General features: G+C 40.5%; 1 protein-coding gene across 3 annotated transcripts in view; it reads right to left on the bottom strand.

Annotated features, from left to right (window-relative positions):
- Positions 1–16,525, bottom strand: part of SLC16A7 (solute carrier family 16 member 7) — a 137,260-nt gene extending 120,735 nt beyond the window's left edge. The window contains exon 1 of one of the 3 annotated variants that reach the window (XM_060777546.2): positions 16,084–16,525. The gene's annotated coding sequence lies outside the window, so the exon portion shown is untranslated. Of the gene's footprint in view, positions 1–13,652; positions 13,751–16,083 lie in introns of those variants that run through there. The other 2 variants (XM_060777548.2, XM_060777549.2) reach the window with 2 other exon arrangements.
- Positions 16,526–22,814: the final 6,289 nt, after the last annotated feature.

The following is a 22,814-nucleotide window of genomic DNA, read 5'->3' as shown; positions in this document are numbered from 1 at the left end:
TGCACTCATGGATAAATTCGCTTCCATTTTATTACCAGGTAAGACTTTAAACAGGTTAAATGCCTCTATGTTCTCATACAATATTTGTTTGTTCCATTTCTTCCTGTAAAACACTCAGGGCGTACACTATTGCAGGGATACAAGGCTTAAAAAAGAAACCCTTTAATCTGTGATTGCTGATTGTCAGTCATACCATTGTTGAAATACTGGTTGTGTGTTAAGCTACAGATTGAAACTAATAGATCATAAGTTCACCTTCTGCAGATAACATGTCTCCTTGTAGATAAGATCTTCAGTCTGTATCTGATAAGGGTTCCCATCTCTTCTAGTAATCACAGTCATTGATCAATCTCCAAAGAGCTAACATTTCAAATAAGCCTATTTTTTACCAGAAATGCCACAAATCACTTAATAGAAAACTAGGAGTAATATACCTCAGTTGTTAAGATGGTGTAGTTTTCTCCCAGACACTTCCTTTAGAAATATTTCCAGAGAAAATTTGAATAGGATAGCTGCTCCAAGGTGTAAGTCTATTTGGAAGCAAGTCCCTTTGAAGCCAATGGTACCTTTCACAAGGACACCCATTCTTTCATAACCTGAAAATCTACTGATCAGGAAACAATTATGAGTGCACTCATGAAATCTGGAAAATATCAAAAAAAAAATTCTTAGCATACAAAAGACTTGAAAAATTGGCTCTATAATTTAGATATTTTCTCCCATATAACTTAGATGTTTGAATTCCACACAAATGGAATTAGTTTCCATAAATGAAAAAATTGCAGACTAACTTCTAAATCTGTTAAAGTAAATGACTGAATTAAAATGCTAGCCAAACTTACTGCATTCTGCAATGGTACAGGTTTTTTAATGTTACAATCTTCCATGCACTTCCTCTGTAAGATTTAAAATGACTGAAATGTATGCTATTTTGTCCTACTTTTCCTTCCTTCCTCTCCACTGTAGTTTCCTTCCCTATTTTCATTAAGTATCCATTCTTCCCACGTACATTGTATGTTCTTCTCTCTTTTGTACATTCCTCTTCCTCTTTTCAGACACTTCTCCTCTGTTCCTCCTTAAGGTACGCATTCATTTGTTCCTTAATTCAATCCAAATGACAATCAATTGAAATGATTGGTGCCACCATTTTGAAAGAGCCAAATGTCAGCTTTTTAACAACTCTCTAAGAGTCTGGCAGAAGGAACTGCATAGGGAAAATGAGGACAGGAAATCAACGAGGACACAAACTGTTCCGTTTTCATTTACATGGAACGGGAAGTCATCTGAACTGATTGATGACAATGACTAGAATTATAAAAGATGCCTCCTGTACAACATTTCTATGCACAAGGTTCAAAATTATTTGTAATAATAAATTAACATCATATCAACACTCTACTGCCAATGTACTGCAAGAACTTTTTCAATCAACAGAATAAAGCAATTAGCAACAAGCAAGTCCATCAATGTCACATTCTTTCACATCCAAATATTGTATATTCTGATCGAAAAGGAACTGAAGGCAATTTCTCACCTGTCCCTAGGAGTGGACAAATCTGTCCATGCCAACCACCCTGCCATTTGAATACTGCAAATCATAGCAAATTCTTTTTAGAGAAATATCATGAAAGGTAACAAATCCATTAGAAAGATGGAGAGAGGGAAAAAAAAAAACAGATTTCCTTGCTTTAACTGAAATTTCAAACATATCCAAATAAAATAGAAAATGTAGGTATTCAATATCACCTCTGTGTAACTGAATATATTTCTATTTTTAGTGACATTCCATTTTTAGAGACTGTCCTTTTAAAAGAAAAAATATCTGTACTTTACAGTACTACTTATAGATTTCATCATAGCTAAATGTAGCTTGATTGAGTAATTATGGAACATATTTATTCTATATAAGTATTTGATTAATCTTAACAATTTAGTGTTCTGGTTTATATGTATACTGATGTCACAAAAGATAAAAATACATGAACAGCCAAAATTTTGGGAGGGGGGGGAGGAGGAATTTGAGGGGAGTGTAACTCAGAGTCTCACTAATACAATAAGAATAAAAAGAATAAAAGGCAATTAAAAGGAACAAGTCAAATGTGTAACTCACAATTCATGTTTTTATTGCCAGAGGATATCCAAAACTACCTGCTGTTTTACCTGTACAAGTAGAATAATTGGTTGCAGTAAAGTTTAGTACTCTCACACTAATGTAATATTCCCATATATCCATAAAACAGACAAGCCATTTCCATCATTAAAAAATAATAATGCAGCAAAGCCAAAGTAAAAAAAAAGTTCTCAATTCCCCTATCATTACATGTAATTTGTAAATTTCCAATTTACAAAGAAGGGATCTAAAACCTGAATGCAGATCTATTCAATTGAATCGCATCGATGTGAATTGTACCATATCCGGTATTTGAATATTTATTATAAAAGGACTAGATAAGTCAGGTTCTAAAACTAGCACATGGAAGATTCATTAAAATAAATCGATCCTAGCTACAAATTTAGCAACAGCATCAAACACAATTGCACACTAAGCATTTGTATTGTGTTTTGTAATGGTTGTGTATAATACTCATTCAGTTAAAATGCTCCAGGGCAAATATATATGTGTTAAGGTGGCATTTTGTTTTTACTTTCAATGAAGCACTGCATTTTTTGAGATATATGATTCTGTTGAATGACTTACACTATTCATTATTGCTGGGTGTAATGTTTTCAAAATTGCATTCACTTCTTGACATCGTAAGTTTGGTAAGAAAATATATATCTAATATAGAATGATTTTCTAGGATATATAGATTTGATAATTAGTCCTTTAACCATTTTTGTTGTTTATTCATTCAGTCGTTTCCAATTCTTTGTGACCCTATGGACCAGTCCAGACCAGAGTCTCCAACCATATCAACAGCAAAAGACAAAAGAAAAATATACAAAGACACAATAAACACAAATCCCTATCCTAACACTCTTGTAATAGCTAAAGATTTTCTAGGAAACTGTCTTTTCTATTGTTAAAGGGTTGTCCATGCAATATGCCTCAAAATGTGATTGAACCTGGCGACTGGAACCAAGCATGTTTTGTATACTCTAGGCTCTACAGCAGACGAACAGCTACACAGCCCAGAAGTGTCACAACTAATTTGGCAGGGCTGGGCATGGGCAGTGCTTTTCTACCCTCCCTGCCCCCTCCCCCCCCCCCCCCACGCAAATTATGGAAAATCCTCTTTTTCATTGCTGCAGGGTCTGTCCTTCCTGAATCTGCATTAGTCAGGATGTGATAGAGCTTTAAAGCAGTAAGCCCCGTCTCCTCCTCCAAAGCTCTATTGCATCCCAACAGATATAGATTGAGAAAGTACAGACCTGCAGCAACAGTAAGGGGGTTTTCCTATAGTTTATGGTGGGAATCAAGATGCAGGGAAGAGCGGAAAGCACTGCCATCCCATTTCTCCAGGCATTCCACTTCTGAGCCCCCACTGCTGAAACACCAGCAAAGGTTCAGATCTTTTAAAAAATCTGGGGACAAGTTGGATTAAAGCATGTTAGCCTGTGAGTGTCATGTGGATGCACCAGACAAATGCAAGTGCTACATTAGATTAAATGGCAATGTAGATGCAGGATATGTTTTCAACTGCAGTAACATCAGTCTGCTCTAAAGAAAACCAGGATTTTGTGAAGATATTAACTGTTCTATGCTCTGTGACAGGATGCAATACACATGCAATAAACTAGTTGCCTCATCAGCATCAGTTAGCTGTTCTTTCAGATGTTTTGAACTGCAGCTCCCAGAAATTTCGACCACTAGCCATGCAGGGGAAGGTGTGATGTACCAAAAATAGATGTATATTCCACAACCACCCTGGGCTTTTAAAATGACAACATCCCACAAAGCGATGACATATGTATATTTAAAAATAAAAACAAAAAGCAGTTTTTCGGCAATTTGGAATCTGAGAGGTTCATGCAAACATAATATCTTTTCCTAGGTTGTACTGTATGTTTTCAATTTATGAGAATCTCTAACTCTGAACTAAAGTCTTGCAGGCTGCTAGGAGGGAATACTCACCCACACCATCCCTTGCTCACTTCAGTTCTGTAATTTCACCCTCTTTCTCCAGGTCACTTCATGTAGTTTTTCATGGGCACATCAAGTGTATCATCAAGTGACTGTCACTGTGATACAGCTTTCTTTGCACATTTTTTCATGTCAGGAGCAACTTGAGAAACTGCAAGTTGCTTCTGGTGAAAAAGAATTGGCCATCTGCAAGGACGTTGCCCAGGGAAAACACGCCCCCTTAAGGCAAACCTAACCTAAGATGGCATCTCCCTGTCTCCCTTCTCTAAAAAAATAACCATGGCTTCACCAGGCCCACCTCTTTTAGGCCTAAGCTAGCCTGCCAAGGTAAGTGATTCATTACAGAGCTCATCCGCACTCTCCCCAGATTCAAACCTGTGACCTGTCAGTCTTCAATGCTGCTGGCACAAGGGTTTAACCCATTGCACCACCGGGCATTTCTTTTTTGCATATGATTTAGTTTGAAACAAAATTTAAAATAAAGACAGAAAATAAAGAATCTATATTGACAGTGTAACAAGGTCAATGATCAATAGAGAAAGTAGTGAAGTCTTTGCTTGTTTTTTGCATATTAAATAGGCTAGACACTCCAAAACAGCAAAATATATATTGTAAAACCACATGAAAGTGTGTGACAATTCATTTTTTAGATTTGTGTGGCCCATCAAAACTTAGGAAGACCCAACTAATGACCTCTGAAGTATGCCCTGGGCTATGTTCATTTAGATACAGTCTTCATCCTCTGGAATACAAGTTGGTGAGTTTAGGCCAGCTGAGCTTTCAAATCGTTTCTTTCCCCTACAACTCTCCATGCCACCCCCCTCTCCCCACCACACACATACAAACATAAGAAGTAGCTCAGGAGCGTTTTCTAGACTTTTATCGGAATGTAATCATAATCTTAAAGGGCACTCATGAAAGCCATAGTATAATAGTCATTTCAAGAAAAAAAGGAAAGAGAATAGTTGTTTTCTCCAGTTCTCTGTATGTTTTTGGTCCTAACAAACCAGGTTCTCAAAAATAAGGAAATGAAACTAGAGTGCTTGCTCCGTAGAACACTCAAGCAGCAACATAATAGCACTCAAGTGCTCACAATGCTGGTCTTTCTGCAAAAGGTACAACAATTGTATCCATAAATGGAACTGTAGAAACTGAAAAAACGAGAAAGGGGTATTTCTGATGTTGACTGAACACTGCAAAGTAAGACTAAAGTGAGCTAGATGCTTTCCATCTGTTTTAAGTCAGAAGAAAATCATAGCCATACACATACATGGTGATGTCAGGACTCCCAACTCATTTCTCCTCCATAACTCTTTTTCTGAAGTGAAAGATTAGGCCAAGAATATAATTGACCCATCTACATGTAGAATATGTTGCCATTGAGAAGCCAGAAAACAAGGTTAGAAATTAGCAGAAAACAAATGTAAAAACATTCCAAGGGACAATGAATAATGTTACAGTAAAGAATTAAATCTTTGATACAAAACACATTGTCCTTTCTGCAAATAGGAAGGGACAGCTAGATAGGAATGGACAGCTTCTTACAAATGCCTGAATATACTCAGTCCCGCATCAAATGAGGATGATACATTCAAGACTCACAATTTTATTCCTAAAGAGTGCTACCCAACACAGTGACTCTTCATATGTAGTAGTAATAACAAAAGGTCAGAAATGTTTATTTGGCTGGTTAACTAGAACAGCATTTTTACCTGGATAAATAAGAAAGCATTTGCAGAAAAAGAGAGCCTTTTTGCAAAACCAATTGGCTGGTTGTAGTGACCTGAAAGGTTAACAGATACAATAAGTCAGGAATACCAACACAGAAGTTTCAATTCTCTCAGTTTTTTTCTTTTCTTTGGGGAGTGGGGCTGATGGGAACAGAAGTCCTAATACTTTAATCTTTTCCCAGCACTAACTTTTTAAAGGAAATATGATCTACATCGAAGATTAGAAAATCAAATCTTCTAACTTTAGGCAGTAGGTCTGCTTGTGTGGCAAAGACTTACATCCTGGTTATATGGATACCTTAGATCAAAGATGGATAACATGTGGCCACCCAAATGCTGCTAAATGGCAGATCCCATTCAACTTTATCATAGGCCATGTGAGGTACAACTGATGGCAATTGCAGTACTATGAGATCTGGAATACTTTGAATTGCTAATTTTAAAAGGAGACACAATTTCTTCTGCCATGTGGACACAAAACAGCACTCTTACATTGTGCCATAAAATTGTAGCATTGACCTATGGAGGAGAAGATGGTGGCAACCATACCTCTCCTCTCAACAAAGAATAAGGAGGAGGAACATTCACCTACCATGGAAGAGATAAAGAAGAAAGGATAAATGTAGTGGTGGCTGCTCCTGTGCTTTGCCACTATCAGATGTCAGTTGTACTGTTTAAAGCTGGCTGTTTCACAAATGGGGATTTCCCAGTCATTCTTCCAAGAAGACATCATTATGAGAATCCCTGGGAGGCAGGTATTAATGAAATTCTTGATTGCTAAATGGAGCAGTGGCAGTCTGGCAGAGCAAGAAAAGCCCTCCCACCAGATGGAAGGAAATAAGTTTGTTATTTCCAGCACCTTATCTCTTGAGACATCTGTCTCACAAGTTCATGACCGGCCTAAAACCTTTCATATAATTACATACAGAATTGCAAAAGTCTCAAATGTAATTATTAAAACATGTAAAGCTGATCACTATATTTCTTCAGCTTCCAAGTTTATTTGTTTGCTAAATAAGCATGGGTCAGCATGGTTTACAGACTTTATGAAGGAAAAAAACCCCAATATATTGGGCTAAATATATTGAAATGGTATGTTTTATTTTTTGGGGAAAAAACATACCTGAAGAGAAACTTTAGATTAAAGTGGACTCTGGTACTTGAATTAAGATGAGGCATTTGGGGCTTTCTCGATTGAAAGCACTGTATGCCCTCAAGTTGACATTAAAGGAATTTCTGAACAGCTAATCAGGTGTTATGCAATTCATGTTACTATAAACAGACACAAGAAATAAATTCAAACTGTACAGTTATGGAAAAACAGAGATTGTTCTGTTGCTTTGTTGAGCACCTTTCTATCCATCCATTTATCACGAGAAAACAAGAGACCTGTTTTCAGTAACAAAATGTTTAGAACCCAGTGTTGCAGAAAATCTTCCAAGGAAGAGATATTTTTCTGTTAAACAAAAGCAGAACATGCAATATAGACCCACCATCACTGATGGCAATACAAAAAAAAAAAAAAAAACTGCTCCCTAATGCTTTTATTCCAGGATTTGCTCATCTGGGAGTAAATCCTATGTATGTCAGTGGGACCTAATTCTGAGTTTGCATATATAGATTGAAGTTTTATATATCACACAATACTGTGATATTATTTGCACAGATGAGACTCAGGCCAACAGCCTCTTGCTTATGCACACATATAGTTCTATGGAATATTTACAAAAGCAGTGGGGGGGGGGATGTATGTATTGATAGATGGTCACTTGTTTATTTCTTACTTATTTAAAAAACTCAGAGCATTTTAGACTCAAAGTTGATTTTCTTCAGAAGCTACACTTTTAAAAAAAACTGAAATGTTTGTATGATATACTATCTATCAAATTGGCCCATTAAGCCAAAAAGGAATATTTGGCTTTCCCATTTGTAACACATAGGTTCACGCCTCTCCTCTGGTTTGCACAATAACCCAATCATAATGAGCTCTGTGCATGGATCTGTACAGCAGGTTCCACAGTCTTGATATTTCCTGTCCATTATTATGGTATTTTGTCATGAGAAGCATTGCTTTCATTTGTCCCAAACCAGAAATGGCAGTCAAATGTAGAGTTTTGATTGGATTCTTACAGAAACATCAGCTACTTACTTTCTGATATAGTAATACTGGTCTTTAGTGACTGGTAATATAAAGAAGCAGCAATGCAATTTGCCTGAGCAAGGAGCAACTTCTGCTGAGGAAACACTAAATAAGCTTGTTTGTGCACCCCTCACCATCGCTTTCATCCCTCCATCTCTATCTGTGATATCCACACTGGAAATATGCTAGGTTTGATGACAATACATTTATTGTCCATTGATCATTATTCTTTACTATTTTTACATTATATATAATGACAGATATCCTGCATGGAATTTCAAGTGACAAATATGGTAATCTTGATTCGGTCTTTGAGGTAGCCATTTCAGGTAAGTTAAGCTAAGAGTCAAGAACTGGGCCAAGGTCACCCAGAAACTGGCCAAGCTGGGAATTAAACCACAGTGTTATATAGACCCATCTGCATCTCAATGCATGCTGCTTTTGAAAGATGTTACATGTCCGTCTTAAGATTTTTACTAGTACTCTATATTTCCAGGTTAAGCCACAGACAGGCATGTAGCCGGGGGGGGGGGGGGGGGTTTGAGGGGTTTCACCCCCCCCCCCCCAAATTCTCAGGGTGGTCCACAAGAAGGCCTTACTGGTACATTATTTAAACTGTTATGTTTATTCATATCATGATCTGATCACCATGCTCAATGTATCCCATATGCATGGGGCTATTGGGATAACAATACAAAAGGTTTGCTAGGGTAGATCCTCAGCCCCCCCCCCTTTGAATCAAACTCACTCACACACACACAAACACCGAATCAAACTCAGCACCCCCCCCCTCCCCCAAATCAAAATCCTGGCTACGGGCCTGGCCACAGAAGTATCTACCCACAATCTGAGCACTTCTGAGTGCACCAAAACATTCAAAAATTGGTTAGATGCTATGTCTGTAGCATCAAGAAACACCATTTCTATAACTTCTCCCTTGTTAATAAAACAATTTCCCTCTTATTGCAATATAAGAAACAAGAAATGAGTAAAACAAAAGCTGCAGAAACTCAAGATATGGTTGTGTAGCAAAAGACAATAAAGGCCAACATTTTAATCCTTTGGAGTTTAGGTAGGGATATGGCTTCTAGTCATAGAAAGGTATTTTTGGAGGAGGACCAAGACCCACTGTCTTAATAAGTTCTAGATACTTTAACAGAAGTGCAAGGGAGGGTGGTGAGTGGAAACCCAGCAGACTTTCTACATGCTGTGAGTTAATAACATTGTTGCCCATATCATACACTAATGACTTTGTCATTGTTGAGGTAAAAGTTACAGGAACTCAGTGGCAATGTTTGTTTTCGTCTCAGTTATTACAAGACCCCTGGTATGCTGCAAAAGCCCAAGTAATATGTAAGTCCTATCTGTGTGTACCCAGTAAAACTGGCTAAATATGTTCCAAATGAAACAATTCACTTTGGAAGCTTACCAGAATAGAATGACTCATTCCCACACTTTGCCTGGAACAGAACTTACCACTTTATCTGTAAATATACATACAGTTCTTGTCCAGATCCCTTAAGTAAAGCTTTAACAGTTAACTGTTAGACTATCTCATTCCTTCACACCCAATAAATTCTGGTTTTTTGAAGCACTGTCTCTTTCTGTCCTAAATGCTCTGAGCATTATTAGGGAAGCGACATCTTAATGCAACCATCCTTGGTAATTAATGTTTAGTATCTGAAGTGACAGCAGACATGCCCATGTGACAGAGGACACCAGAGCTGACACATACTGCCTTTCCCTCTGGGTAATGGTTAAAAAAAGAGTCAAATTTTATGATGAGAGCAAGCAGGGGGAGAAAGATAAAGAGAACAGGAGGAGAGGGTAGAAAGAAGGACAAAAAACATTAAAAACAACTCCTATATCCAAGTCTACATGCAAAAATAGTTTGCATAAGTGCAGAGTCTCAAAGTCTGGGTAAACATGCTTTATGGAAAATTCTCTGATATAGAAAGCTTATCATCTTCTAGAGTCAAAGGCAATCAAATAAGGAGAAAGAAAAGGTGTAGACATAAGTTTAACTGAGCAAAAGGTACAAAAACAGCTAGAAGTTACATTCTTGAGAACCATATGATTCTAACTATTGACTTAGAATAATGTGCACAAAGCAAGAATGTGATACACTATAGTACTGACAAAGTTTTGTAGATGAAGTTATTAGCTCATACGCTGCACACACACATTATTGGTGTTTGGGTAAGCATTTTTGTATAGGTTGAGTACTCCTTACTCAAAAAGGTTGGAAACAGAGGTACTTTCATTTTCATGGGTGGTTTTTTCTGTCTGTTTGGTGTTAACATAATGAAATATTTTGGAGATGGGACCGAAGTCTAAACATGACATTTATTTAAGTTTCTTATTCATCTTAAATCCATACCATGAAGGGAATATTGCACAATATTTTAATTTCTGATGTATATGAAATAAAATTTGAGAACATTGACCCATCAAAAAGCAAAGGTGTCACTATGTCAGCCAGCCATGTGGACAATTCTGGAGCATTTTGGAGTTTCATGTAAAGGCTACTCAACCTGTACATTATATATGGTGATATGTATGAGTTTCATTTAGTACACTTTAGTACACTTACTATTTCATTTTATGTCTAATTTTTGTTTTATATTTTAATATGTATTTTATGGAAATAAGTTTTAATATGTATATTCTATGGAGTGTTTGTAAATAATTATGTGTTTTGATTATGTGTTTTAACAATGTTGCAAACCGCCTCTAGCCATGAGGAGAGGTGGGTAAGAAATAATAATTTTAAAAAATATTATTCTGGGCTGACACAGTATATTTTTTGCTTGAGGCAAAAGACAAGAAAAAACATGTATCAATAGCAATTATAAAACAATTAAAACAAACAAGTTATATATCACAATCAATAAAACCAATCTAATGTTCAACGTTCTCCAGCTCAGAATCCGTAAATTCATTCCACATTGTCAAATCCTATCAATTCTAGACAAGACTATAATTCTAGAATTCTAGACAAGACTAGAATTGATAGGATTTGACAATGTGGAATGAATTTACGGATTCTGAGCTGGCGAACATTGAACATTAGATTGGTTTTATTTATTGTGATATATAACTTGTTTGTTTTAATTGTTTTATAATTGCTATTGATACATGTTTTGTCTTATTGTTGTTGTTGGCATCGAATTGTGCCTTTTGTAAGCCGCCCTGAGTCCCCCCTCGGGGGTTGAGAAGGGTGGGGTAGAAATGCGCAAAATAAATAAATAAATAAAGATGGAACATCTCCCTGTTCCCATTATGAAGGGCAATAGGAGAGACTACTGAATCTTACTTCAGTACTAGCGATAGGACAGCACCTTCCACCTTATCTGAGACCAGCAGCCTAACTTGAAGACTTGCTGGAACTGATCAAACTTTCACAGAAACAAAATATTAAGTCTGGATATTAAGTTTGGTTCCAGGGTCTCCCAGAGATATCAAAATCCACAGATTTTGATATCTCTGGGAGACCCTGGAACCAAACCAGGGGCCCGCTGTATACATGAACAGTAGCATCAGAGTGGAGCACAAGCAAAAATTATTTGAAAAGGCTCGTGATAATTCAGATTTTTTTTTAAAAAAAAATGTTACTAGAAAAGATACTCATGATCATTTTTACAGACAAAATTAAATAACCAGTGCAAGTTTTCCCAGGAGTAGGAGGAATATGCAATCCATGTAGAAAGAATCTTGTCTTTGGGAACATCTCATAACCTATTTATTTTAAACATGTCTAAGTCACCCTAAATAAACAGATCTTAGGGAAATGTATAATTAAAATAGGTGGTGCAAGAAAAGATAACAGTATAAACAGCTAAAGTTAGACAAGTTAAAACAATTCTAATTTAAATAACATGAAAACCTCAATCAGATGAAGAACAAAACCACAGGCTCAACACACCCTAAATGCAAATAATTGGAGGGCCTTCTTTGCTGTGGAATGCATAGCCAGAAGGAGGCCTAACTAATCCCAACCTTATTCTTATCTCAACACTACTGCCATCAATCAAAGCACCCCTGACAGATGGCCATTCAGTCTCTGTTTGAAGACCTCCAGAAAAGGGGACTCTATTTTCCTCCAAGGCAGCATATTCCACTGCCAAACACCTCTCATCACCAGAAGTTCTTCCTAATGTTTAGATGTAACCTTTTTTTCCTGCAATTTCTGGTTTCCAGAGCAGCAGAAAACAATTGTCCTCGATACAGAGGTCATGCTGTATATGAAACATAAATTACTTTTATGTGCAGTAAAAACCTTATATCCATACTGGATATGTTTAGACCTGGGCCCATCTTAAATATATTTCATTGTGTACATGTATGCAAATGTATGTGTTCCAAAAATCTGGAAAAAAAGTCTAAAATCCCCCAAACACTTCTGGTCCCAAATATTTTGGATACATGATATCCAGCTTGCCTAAATGAAGATACATCTGCTCAGAAGCAAGGTCTTTCCCTCAGTTAAGTATGAAATGCTGACCCTCCATATCCACGGGTTCCACTATCCATAGCTTGAAAAGTTTATATAGGGAGGGACATAAGTTATCTTGAACCTGCAACAGTATTTGCTGTTTTTGCTTTATATTCTGTGGCTGAGTGCAATATTTATGTTTTATATTTTGGATTATTAAAACAGCCAGAAAGTAAGTGCTGTTTTAATTAAATTGTTTAACACAAACTGGGAGTTTGGTTCATCTCTACCTGAATAAGGCAGAGCCCTGGCAATGTGACACTGGCCCTGCGGATGCCTGCCATAGATGTGGGCAAAACTTCAGGAGGGAATGCTTCTGGAACATAGCCACACAGCCTGGAAAACTCACAGCAACCCAGTGATTCTGTCAAACAAACACAGATAGCTATAACCAATAACAAATCGAAAGTTGCAGGCTGTTTTCCACACCGTGCTGTGTTATCATTAGTTATGTTAATCTGTTTACAGTTTCAAATAAGTCACAAGAAGAATATACATAAGATATAAACTTAAATGCTACTTAATTATTTCTCTCCGGAGTTTGTTCATGGCTTGAAAGCTATCGAGTCACTTTTCCATATGATATATATTCTTCATCATAATGGAGGTAACTTTTTGTAGCCAGGGTTTGTATCTTCACTCTTTTGTTTGAACTTTCCAAACAAAGGATAAGTATTGAGAAATATTTACACAGTCTTAGAATTATCCTTGAGAACGTGAACTATAGTCCAAAATAATGTCCATTTAATCCAAAATAATATCTGACAAGAGTCCCCGGGTTGAGATGCCTTGTTTCAGGGGCCTTCTCCTTCTTCAGGATTTCTATGACTTCTTTATAAGAGTGTGTGGTTCACAATAAATCTGTTATCAATGGTATGAAGCTGGCCCTACAGTTCACGTTCTCAAGGACAATTCTAAGACTGTGTAAATATATTATCTAACTTTCAAGCCACGAACAAACTCCGGTGGGAAACAATTAAGTAGCATTTAGGTTTATATCTTATGTATTTTCTTCTTGTGACTTATTTGCAACTGTAAACCGATTAACATAACGAATGACAACACAGCACGGTGTGGATAACAGTCTGCAACTTTCATTTTGTTACCCAGTGATTCTGGCCATGAAAGCCTTTGACAACACATCCTGAAAACTGTATGTATGTTCACAAGGCTTTCTGCTTGTGCTTCAATAAAATACCATACTTCATGAAGTCAGATCTGGCCATGGTGGTCCACGCCTTAGTCACCTCCAGATTAGATTACTGTAATGCACTCTACATGGGGCTGCCCTTGAAGATGGCTCGGAAATTTCAATTGGTTCAATGGGCAGCAGCCAGGTTACTAACTGGAGTGACCTACAGGGAGTGGTCTACCACCCTGTTTAAGGAGCTCCATTGGCTGCTATTCATTTTCCGATCCCAATTGAAGCTGCAGATTCTTACCTACAAAGCCCTGAACGGTTTGGAACCCGCCTAGCTGCGTAACCGCATTTCTGTTTAGGAATCCACATGATCTCTTCGATCATCTGGAGAGGCCCTGCTCTCACTCCCACCCCCTTCGCAGGCGTGATTAGTAGGCCGAGGGAGAGCCTTCTCTATGGTGCCCCCCCAACTCTGGAACTCACTCCCTAAAGATATCAGACAAGCCCACACATTGGCAGTCGTTAGGAGGAGCCCGAAGACACAGCTGTTCCAGTGTGCCTTCCCTGAATAAAGGAAACAATGCCCTGCTCTGACCAATTCCCTGCAAAATGTCCTAAGAAGCACTTTGACTACCCATTGGGTTGCTCTCCCTACATTATCCTTTAAAACCCTCCCGCTTAGATACATCCTACCTCTGTTCATGCCCAGTGTTTATTTAAAATTTTTAATGTATTGTATCTGGCCCGGCCATAGGGTTTTAAAATTTTTGTGTTTTACAGCTTATATGTGTTATATTAATTGTATTTTATTTGCTTACTGTTTTGTTGTTTTACTGATGTGTTGTTGGGCTTGGCCTCATGTAAGCCGCCCCAAGTCCCCTTGGGGTGATAGTGGCAGGGCATAAATAAAGTATTATTATTATTATTATTATTATTATTATTATTATTATTTAAACACCAGGAATTCATAGTGTTCAGCCATGGGGAGGGGGTTAAAAGTGGTGCAGAGTTGCATTAGTTCAACAGTGTAGGTGCCACAAGGGCAACCGCGGCAGCGATGCCTGCCACGTGGCAGCTGAGATCCTTTCTGTATTGGTTTGGACAGCTCCCGAGGGCTTCTGCCCAGTGGCAATACATAGATCCAGCGGGGAGGGTGTTGGGCCGGGCGGCCGGCGGGCGTCCCAAAGGTGCCCTTCCCGACCCTCCACGTGACCTCGGCGCGCGCGAGAGAGCCAACCGGCTGCAGCAAGGCGGCCGAGCCCCCCTCCCTCCCTCGCTCGAGCCTTTCATCCCGCCGCCTCCGCCTGTTTCCATTGGCCGCCGCCGAGGTGGGGCCTTAGCAAAGCCGGCAAGGGCGATCTCCCGCCGGCAGAGAGCCGACGTCATCAGCCAGGAGCCTCCTCGCCCTCCAGCATCCTGACTTCGACCTGCCCGAAATAGACCACCTGAGCCCGTGACTCAGGGGTTGTCTCGCGACGCAAGCGCGCTCTGAGAAGGCGCCTGAGTCTGCCTCCTCTGCCTTCTTTCTCCCCGTCAAGCTTCCTTTTCTTCCTCCTCATTGGAAGCGCGAGCGAACCCAGGGCTCCGAAGCCTCCCATTGGCTGCCGGGCGCACGCGCCACGGACGCGCCACGCATTCCCCCCTCCTCTCCTTCCCCTCCCCTCCCCTCCTGCGCCCCGAACCCTATTTTCAAGAAGTCGCTATTTTTTTTTCTTTCCAAAATGGCTCCCTTTCGGGTCTTAAGAACACGCAGCAACAGACTCGCATATGTGGGGAGTGTGGGGGGCTCTTTCCTCAAAGGCCTCACGTTACAGGAGGAGACCTCTTAGCTGGGCTCCTTCCCTGGCGTGACGTCGTGGTGTGTGTGTGTTTTTTTTCCTGAGGCATTCGTGGGAGTGGCTCACTGGGGAGGCCTTGTGTGCTGGCTGTATGGTGTGGGGTTCATTCGCTGTGGAAGGAGATGGGGGTCATTTAAACTGAGGCGTGGGGCGGAGAGACGGGATTCGTCTCTCACTGAGGCGCCCCCCGTTCTGTGAGTGAGGCTAAGGAACTAAGAGGCCGAGGAGTGAGGGGAGAGCGGCGTTCTGCTTCCAATGGCGTGCCTTACAAAGACATTACAGCGCCTGTGGGTTGGGCAGCGGGTGGGTGGGTGGCGGGGAGGCTCAGGCTAGGCTCCTTTGCCTTCCACGCATCTTTCCATCCTCCTCATCCCCAAAGAAAGCGCGCCAACCGCAAGAGAGGCAGCAGAGGTGACCTTCTAGGAGAGACCAGACGCTCTTCTCCGCACTGGCGACCCTGGGCGCGTGGCATCCTTTCCCACACACTGAAGAAGAAGCAAAACACAATCCGAGAGGCAGAGGCGGCAGAAGCAGGAAGCGGGGTTTGCGGGGGACCCATTGCCCTCCTCGGGGGGCCCCCTTTGTGGCCGCCCCTTGCCCAGGCTCTCCTTTAAAAGAAACTCAGCAGACACAGCCCGGATCCGTGTTACGTTACCTTCCTGGCGCGCTCTCTCTCAATCCCTCTCTCTCTCTCTCTGCTGGTGATTTAGGCTCGAGTGGGCTGGCTCTAGTCCCGCCGGCTCCGGCTCCCTGTCAGTGGGTGAATGGGATTATATATTTATTTCCCATGACGTGGCCTCCAGCAGCAGCAGCATAGGGAGGAGGAGGAGGAGGAAGAAGGAGAAGAAGACGGAGGGCCTTGGCTGAGGCCGTCTGAGGAGAGAGTCAGTCAGAGGCCGAAGAGGAGGAGGAGGAGGAGGAGGAGGAGGAGGCTTGAGGTCTTCCGACCTGTTCTCGCCGGCTGCTGCTTGCTGCTTTTGTTGCCGCCGCCGCTTCTCCTCCTCGGAGGGGGCGCTGGATGTCAAGGGCAGCAGCCGGGCGCTGGAGTGGCATCACCAACCGCCTGGGATGCGTGGGGCGGAGGCGGCGTCGTCGTGGGGAGGCGCCTGCCGCCCAGCTCTTTCCTTCCTCGGCCATCCGGGCGGAGAGAGAGAAAGGGGGGAAAGGGAACTGCCCAGGAGGCCCAGGCGCCTCTGCTCGACCCTGGGCCCCAAACCAGTTATTGGAGAAGAGAGATATAGATATAGACATAGATTTAGACAGGTAGGTAGATGGTTAAATATGATTTTAAGGAAGGGGTAAGTGTTGAAGGCTGCTGTTCTTATTTTTTTATTGTTTTCATTTCAGTCTGGTGAGCAGCTGTGAAGAGGTCATCCAAGAGTAGGTTGCAGTTTCCGCCTCAGCTTCCCCTTTTCTCTCCAAATAGTGTGTGTCATTAAAGGCTATCCCTGGAAACAGCAAACAGTCGCAGAGGGCAAAGATCACGTTGGGGACTAAGCTCAAGCAGGATTTCCTGCATGGCAGGGGGTTGGACTGCATGGCCCCGGTGGTCTCTTCTAACTCTTTGATTCTATGGTCCCTTTCACACTGGCCATATAATGTAACTGGCTCAGTGCACAAGACCAGTGCACATCATAGTAAAGTAAAGTAAAGGTTTCCTCTTGACATCAAGTTTAGTCATGTCCAAATCTCAGGATGGGGGGTGCTCATCTCCATTTCTAAGCTGAAGAGTGGTCTTGTCCTTAGACGCCTCCTAAGTCATGTGGCTGGCATGACTTCATGGAGCACCATTACCTTCCCACCAGAGCACTACTTATTGATCAACTCATGTTTGCATGTTTTCAAACTGCTAGGTTGGCAGAAGCTGGGGCTAATAACAGGAGCTCACCCTGCTTCCCAGATTCAAACCACCAACCTTTTAGTCAGCAAGTTCACAGCTCAGCGGTTGAGCCTGCTGTGCCACCAGGGGATTCTGGTGCACTTCATAGAATCATAGAGTTGGAAGCGACCTTGTGTGCCATCCAACCCCCTGCCAAGAAGCAGGAAAATTGCATTCAAAACACCCCCAACAGATGGTCATCCAGCCTCTGCTTAAAAGCATCCAAAGAAGAAGCCTTCATGACACGCAGGGGCAGAGAGTTCCACTGCTTAACATTTCTCATAGGAAGTTCTTCCTAATGTTTAGGTGGAATCTCCTTTCCTGTAGTTCGAAGCCATTGTTCCACATCCTAGTCTCCAGGGCAGCAGAAAATAAGCTTGCTCCCTCCTCCCTATAACTTCCCCTCACATATTTACACATGGCTATCATGTCTCCTCTCTGCCTTCTCTTCTGCAGGCTCAACATGCCCAGCTCTTTAAGCTGCTCCTCATATGGCTTGTTCTCCAGACACTTGATCATTTTAGTCGCCCTCCTCTGGACACATTCCAGTGGTTCTCATCCTGTGGGTTCCCAGGCATTTTGGCCTACAACTCCCAGAAATCCCAGCCAGTTTACCAGCTGTTAGGATTTCTGGGAATTGAAGGCCAAATCATCTGGGGACCCACAGGTTGAGAATCACTAATTTATATACTATACTCTTATTTATGCAGGCCAAAATCCCATTCGCTTTTTTAGCTGCTACACCATGTGCTTTAAAAAAAAAGTCCCAGGAAAGGCCAACTTCAGCCCCAAAGAGCACTGCAGCTGATCCCTGTATATTCCAGATCCAGGGCAAAATCACTTCCACAAAATCAGCTCCACACAATTGTAGACACCTTCTTCATCTGAAGACCAGTAAGGAATCTTGAACCGAGGATGCTGAAAAAAGCCCCAAAGGTATGGCCAGGCAGCAGGGGGCTAATCAACCCATTGGGAGGGGTAAATGATTACTCCCACTTACAAACTGTCATATTCTGCCTCCCCCCCCCCTTTTTTTTTTTTGTTCATCTCACATGCCTCTGATGGACTGATGCACTTCTCTCCAGAAATGGAAAAAAAATACCTTCCTAACTTCAAACCAGTTCCAAACCAGATTCCAGTGTCAGTGTAGAAGTGCCCTGTGGTGAGTCAGAGCTGGTTTGAAACCAATGGAAGATAAAGTGGGCATCTTCTGACCATAACAATCTGGTCACAAGGGTATCCAGCACAACTACTATTATAGAGACTTGCCATCATCTCTCCTACTGCTGCTCTAGCTTGAATATCTGGCATTGGCAGACCTTAGGTTAGCTCAGAGTAGAGTAAGATCTAGAGAGACTTCATTGCCCCTTGCTGCAGCAAGCTTTCTAGAACTCAAAAAGGCATTCTCTGTCACATTGGAAGCAGAAAATTAGTTTAGCAAGTTAGAACAGGTTATGTGGCAGAAGGAAAGAGATGGAAAGTACATAAGGAAATGTCCTTCCACATCTGCTTTGAGATAATTCAATGATGCTGTCTGGTGGTAGGCCCATCTAGAGGCCTATACACACACCTACATTCACAAAAGGATGTGGATCTTATGAGTGTACTTCCAAGAATAGAAGTGACATGCACAAAAATACAGTGTACAGATAAGGCTTCCAGGGCATGGTAGGTTGATGCCACTGACAGCAGGATAAGATAATAGGGAGGATCACAAAATAACACAGTAAAGAGGATTGGACTTGTTCACTTCTCAGAGGTCACAGAGGACATGCTGACCTCTCAGAGGATACAATGATAGTGCTATGAATCTGCATTAACTGCCCTGGGAACAACCTATGGAATCCTAAAATTCATAGTTTGAGAAGACATTAGCTGGTGGCTTCTGTGTCCAAGCAATGGTGAATCCATTTCAGGTTGTGTTAGCTTTAAAGGAGTTATCCAAAGTGCTGAAGTCATGTGGTAGGAATAGTGTTTCCAAATAGCTCTCCAAGGTGCTAATTATGAAGAGCTCCTTAAAAGTCTGTATTAAAATCTGGTGTGGGTTTACTGATCCACTGATATGGGGAGTCACCAGCTACCATGATAGAAATCTTTGGGTGGGAATTTTAAGCACTTCCCTTGAAATTGAAATTTCATGAATTCTGTGGTATGTTGTCATGGCATCTAAAGTGGAACCTCCTTACATTGATTGTGTAAGGTGAAAGAGTACAGAGGCACTATCCTGGGGAAGAAAGTGAAGTATGGCTTCTCCTTTCCATGTCTAAAACTTTATGTTGCACCAGTGAGAAAGAGAGGACAAGGAAAGGCAGTTGCAAATACATTCTCTGGAGGCAGCACAAAAGGCTGGTACAGTTCTCCACATGGTGCATAATGTTTGGAGCAGGATATAAAATGGGATTCCGGAGTTTCTTAGCTTCTTTTTTGATGAGTTCATCTTCCAGTTATGTTGCAGTATATGTGGCAGGGTGAAGAAAAGCTAAGTTGCTATTGCTATTTGACATTTTTTTTATTTCCAGAAACAACTGCTAATAGGGATGCACATGAGTGCTTTTCCATCACAACTAAGTGGCAGCATGAATCCTCCTTTTTAAAATATGCTTAATACCATAAATCTTGTGTTAAGCCAAATGCCATTTCACCAAATGCAGGAGTTTTTGCTCTTAATTCTTCACCACCTCTTTCACTATTTTATTTTAATTCCAATTCACATTTAAAGCATAGTCCAGACCTCGGACTTGTTTCTCGTTTTTGTAGTTAATTTTATTTAAGCAGATTCAAGCAAAACCTATATACAAACATACAAAAAAAAATCTCCGAAAACCCCAAAACAGCATGAACAACAAAAGATTAAATGTACTTTTTTCTAGAATACTACTACTACATCCTAAACATCTGTCTGGTGGTTATATTGTCTCAGTTTTCTACGTCCATTTAGTGTAAAGGAACAATAGATAAATCCTTTCTCTTATTTATCATGTCAGAAGCAAATTGAGAATACAGTTATAATGTATAAAAAAGCACAAAGTTAAAAATTTGGCATTATGCTAAATTTCCTTTGACCAGAAGCCTGCCACTTGGAGTCCATTGTGCATGTGGCAAGACTCAGACTGCATTGTAGTGCTCTGAGGTTAGCTCTTCTCCACACTTTATAGCCCCATTTCTTAAGATTGGCTCTGCATCTCATAGTACCAGAACACAATCTGTTCAGCACCTTTCAAGTTGCCTAGTCTTCTGTGTGCCCAGGTGGGAGTTTCTCATCGAGTATCAGCCACTGATTGAGGTTCAACATACTTCTAGTCCAAGCCCCCCCATAAAAACCCCAGTAATGGAGACTAAACCCCATTATCATAGCTGTGCAAACATTCTTTTTGGGTCAGCCATGATGAATCCAATGGGACTTGCTCCTGATTAAACTTGTATAGAATTGGGCTTAGAGAGCAAGAGAACCTTAGAGACTAAGATAATGAAGTTGGTAGCATAAGTTTTCATAGTCTTCGCAAGCTTATGCTAGCATCTTCATTCTCTCAGTCTCTGTGGCGCTACAAGATCCCTTTGCATACTGATATGATGCTTTCACAGCTGGCTCCTGGCTTTGTTTCTGTAGCTCAGCAATCAGACTGTATTCCTACATAAATTTAGGAACCTAAATCACTGGGCTGCATGTCATGCTCTGGGTTGATTTTCTTATGCAATTCATCGAAATGTACCCATTCAAAGCTTTAAATAGGATTTAAATAACCCAACATTCAGTCATTCTCAGTTTATATTGCTGACCTCTTCTCATGATGTAGCAACTACTGAAAAAGCTCATCCATCCTGACTTTAGGAGAGCCAGTATGATGTAGTTGTTTGAATGTTTAAGAATGTCATGAATCTAAAATCCAACTGCCTACTCCTTCTGGAAAATCTACTGGCAAATCATACTCTCCTTGAAGGCTATGTCAAACCTCTTCTGAATAATTCTCACCAAGAAAGCCCTAGGATAAGGTCAGGTCACCATATGTCAGAGTAGATTTGAAGGCACTGAACAACAGGACTTCTGAATGGGAACTACTATTACATGATACATTATATTTAGTGTTATACTCAGAGTAGCTACTAGATCCCCAGACCAAACTGGACCATGAGGGCTCCCTGTGCCCTTTTAAAATCATGAAACCTTTTCTCGTTCCAGCTGCTAATTGCCCTGGGAGGCATGTTGGTAAATGTACCCGAAACAGGTGACTTCCCGAGACAAGCAGTTTCAATTTAATTCAGGAAGAATTCACAATTATGTTCCCTTTCCTTGATACTCTCAGTCTGCTACCTGAGGCAGATGCTTCACTTTGCCAACTCTGCTGGTCATGGTGTGGAGGTCTCAAGGTCTCAAGTTGTGCTTTTTTAAAAAAAAAAAGTAATTAAAATTCACATCTGTAACTGATGCACAATTATATTTCATCATCTAGTTTGACTGCATGCTAGGATAATGACTTCTACTCACAGGCTGCTCATCTGCAAGTCATTCTGAATATTATGAAATGAATTCAAAATAAAGCAAGTGTACATGAGCAGTTGAAAGTATATGCCAGAAAGTAGGTGAGAAAGTCACAAAATGGAATCAAATAGCAGATCATGCTGACATACTTGTTTGGAGAAAAAGGGCCTTATCGCGCAGCAGTATAAATAAATAAATAAATAAATAAATAAATAAATGTGGTGTCACCTTCGAGACTAACTGGCTTATCGAGCCATAGAAGTTGAAAGACTGGATCAATAGAGTAAATCATTTCCTCTTAAGCTAATTCTTCAAAGTGGCCAGTTTGTTTTCTAAACAGTGTAAAAAGCATGTCAGATTGCAGACAAGGAAGTTTAGAGCAAAAATGTTTAAAGAAAAGACTGGCAAATTAATAAGCAATTGAGGAGAGACAACAATAATTAAAGCTGTTCAACAGCTTTAAGTTATAGTTGCACTATGTGCAAAGGAACTAATACAGGTAATGCAAGTGGTGAAGTTTAGTGATTAGAAGAGCTAGATGCTGAATTTTGGTTGTTTGCCATTATTTTTGCTGTTGTTGTATGCCTTTGAGTTTTTCTGACTAATAGTAACTCTAAGTCAAATTTGTCACAAGATTTTCTTGGCAATATTATATTTAGAGAGAATTTGTCTTTGCCTACCTCTGAGTGTGATTTGCCAAAGGTCACCCAGTGGGTTTCCATATTTGAGCAGGGACCTGAACTCTTATATCTAGAGTCAAACTACTACACCACACTGGCTCTCTGCTTGATCCATTTTCAACAGAACTAGAGTGTGATTTTCTATAAAGATCTTTGATAGATAGACTTTTCCATCACCTCTTTTATTGTGGCTAAATTTGCTTTGATGAAATAGACTCCATGCTAAGGCTTTGATGTTTCAGGCTATATTCCTATTAGGCCTGGGTAACAACGGAAAAATTTGTTTCTAAAATCGATTTGTATTTGGGGGTTTTTTTTGTTTCGATATTTAAAATAATTGCAAAATTTTC

Source organism: Anolis sagrei, chromosome 5 (genome assembly GCF_037176765.1).
Source record: "Anolis sagrei isolate rAnoSag1 chromosome 5, rAnoSag1.mat, whole genome shotgun sequence".
Lineage (NCBI taxonomy): Eukaryota > Metazoa > Chordata > Lepidosauria > Squamata > Dactyloidae > Anolis > Anolis sagrei.
The sequence above is the reverse complement of the archived record's forward strand: the minus strand, read 5'-3'. Positions and strand labels throughout refer to the sequence as shown.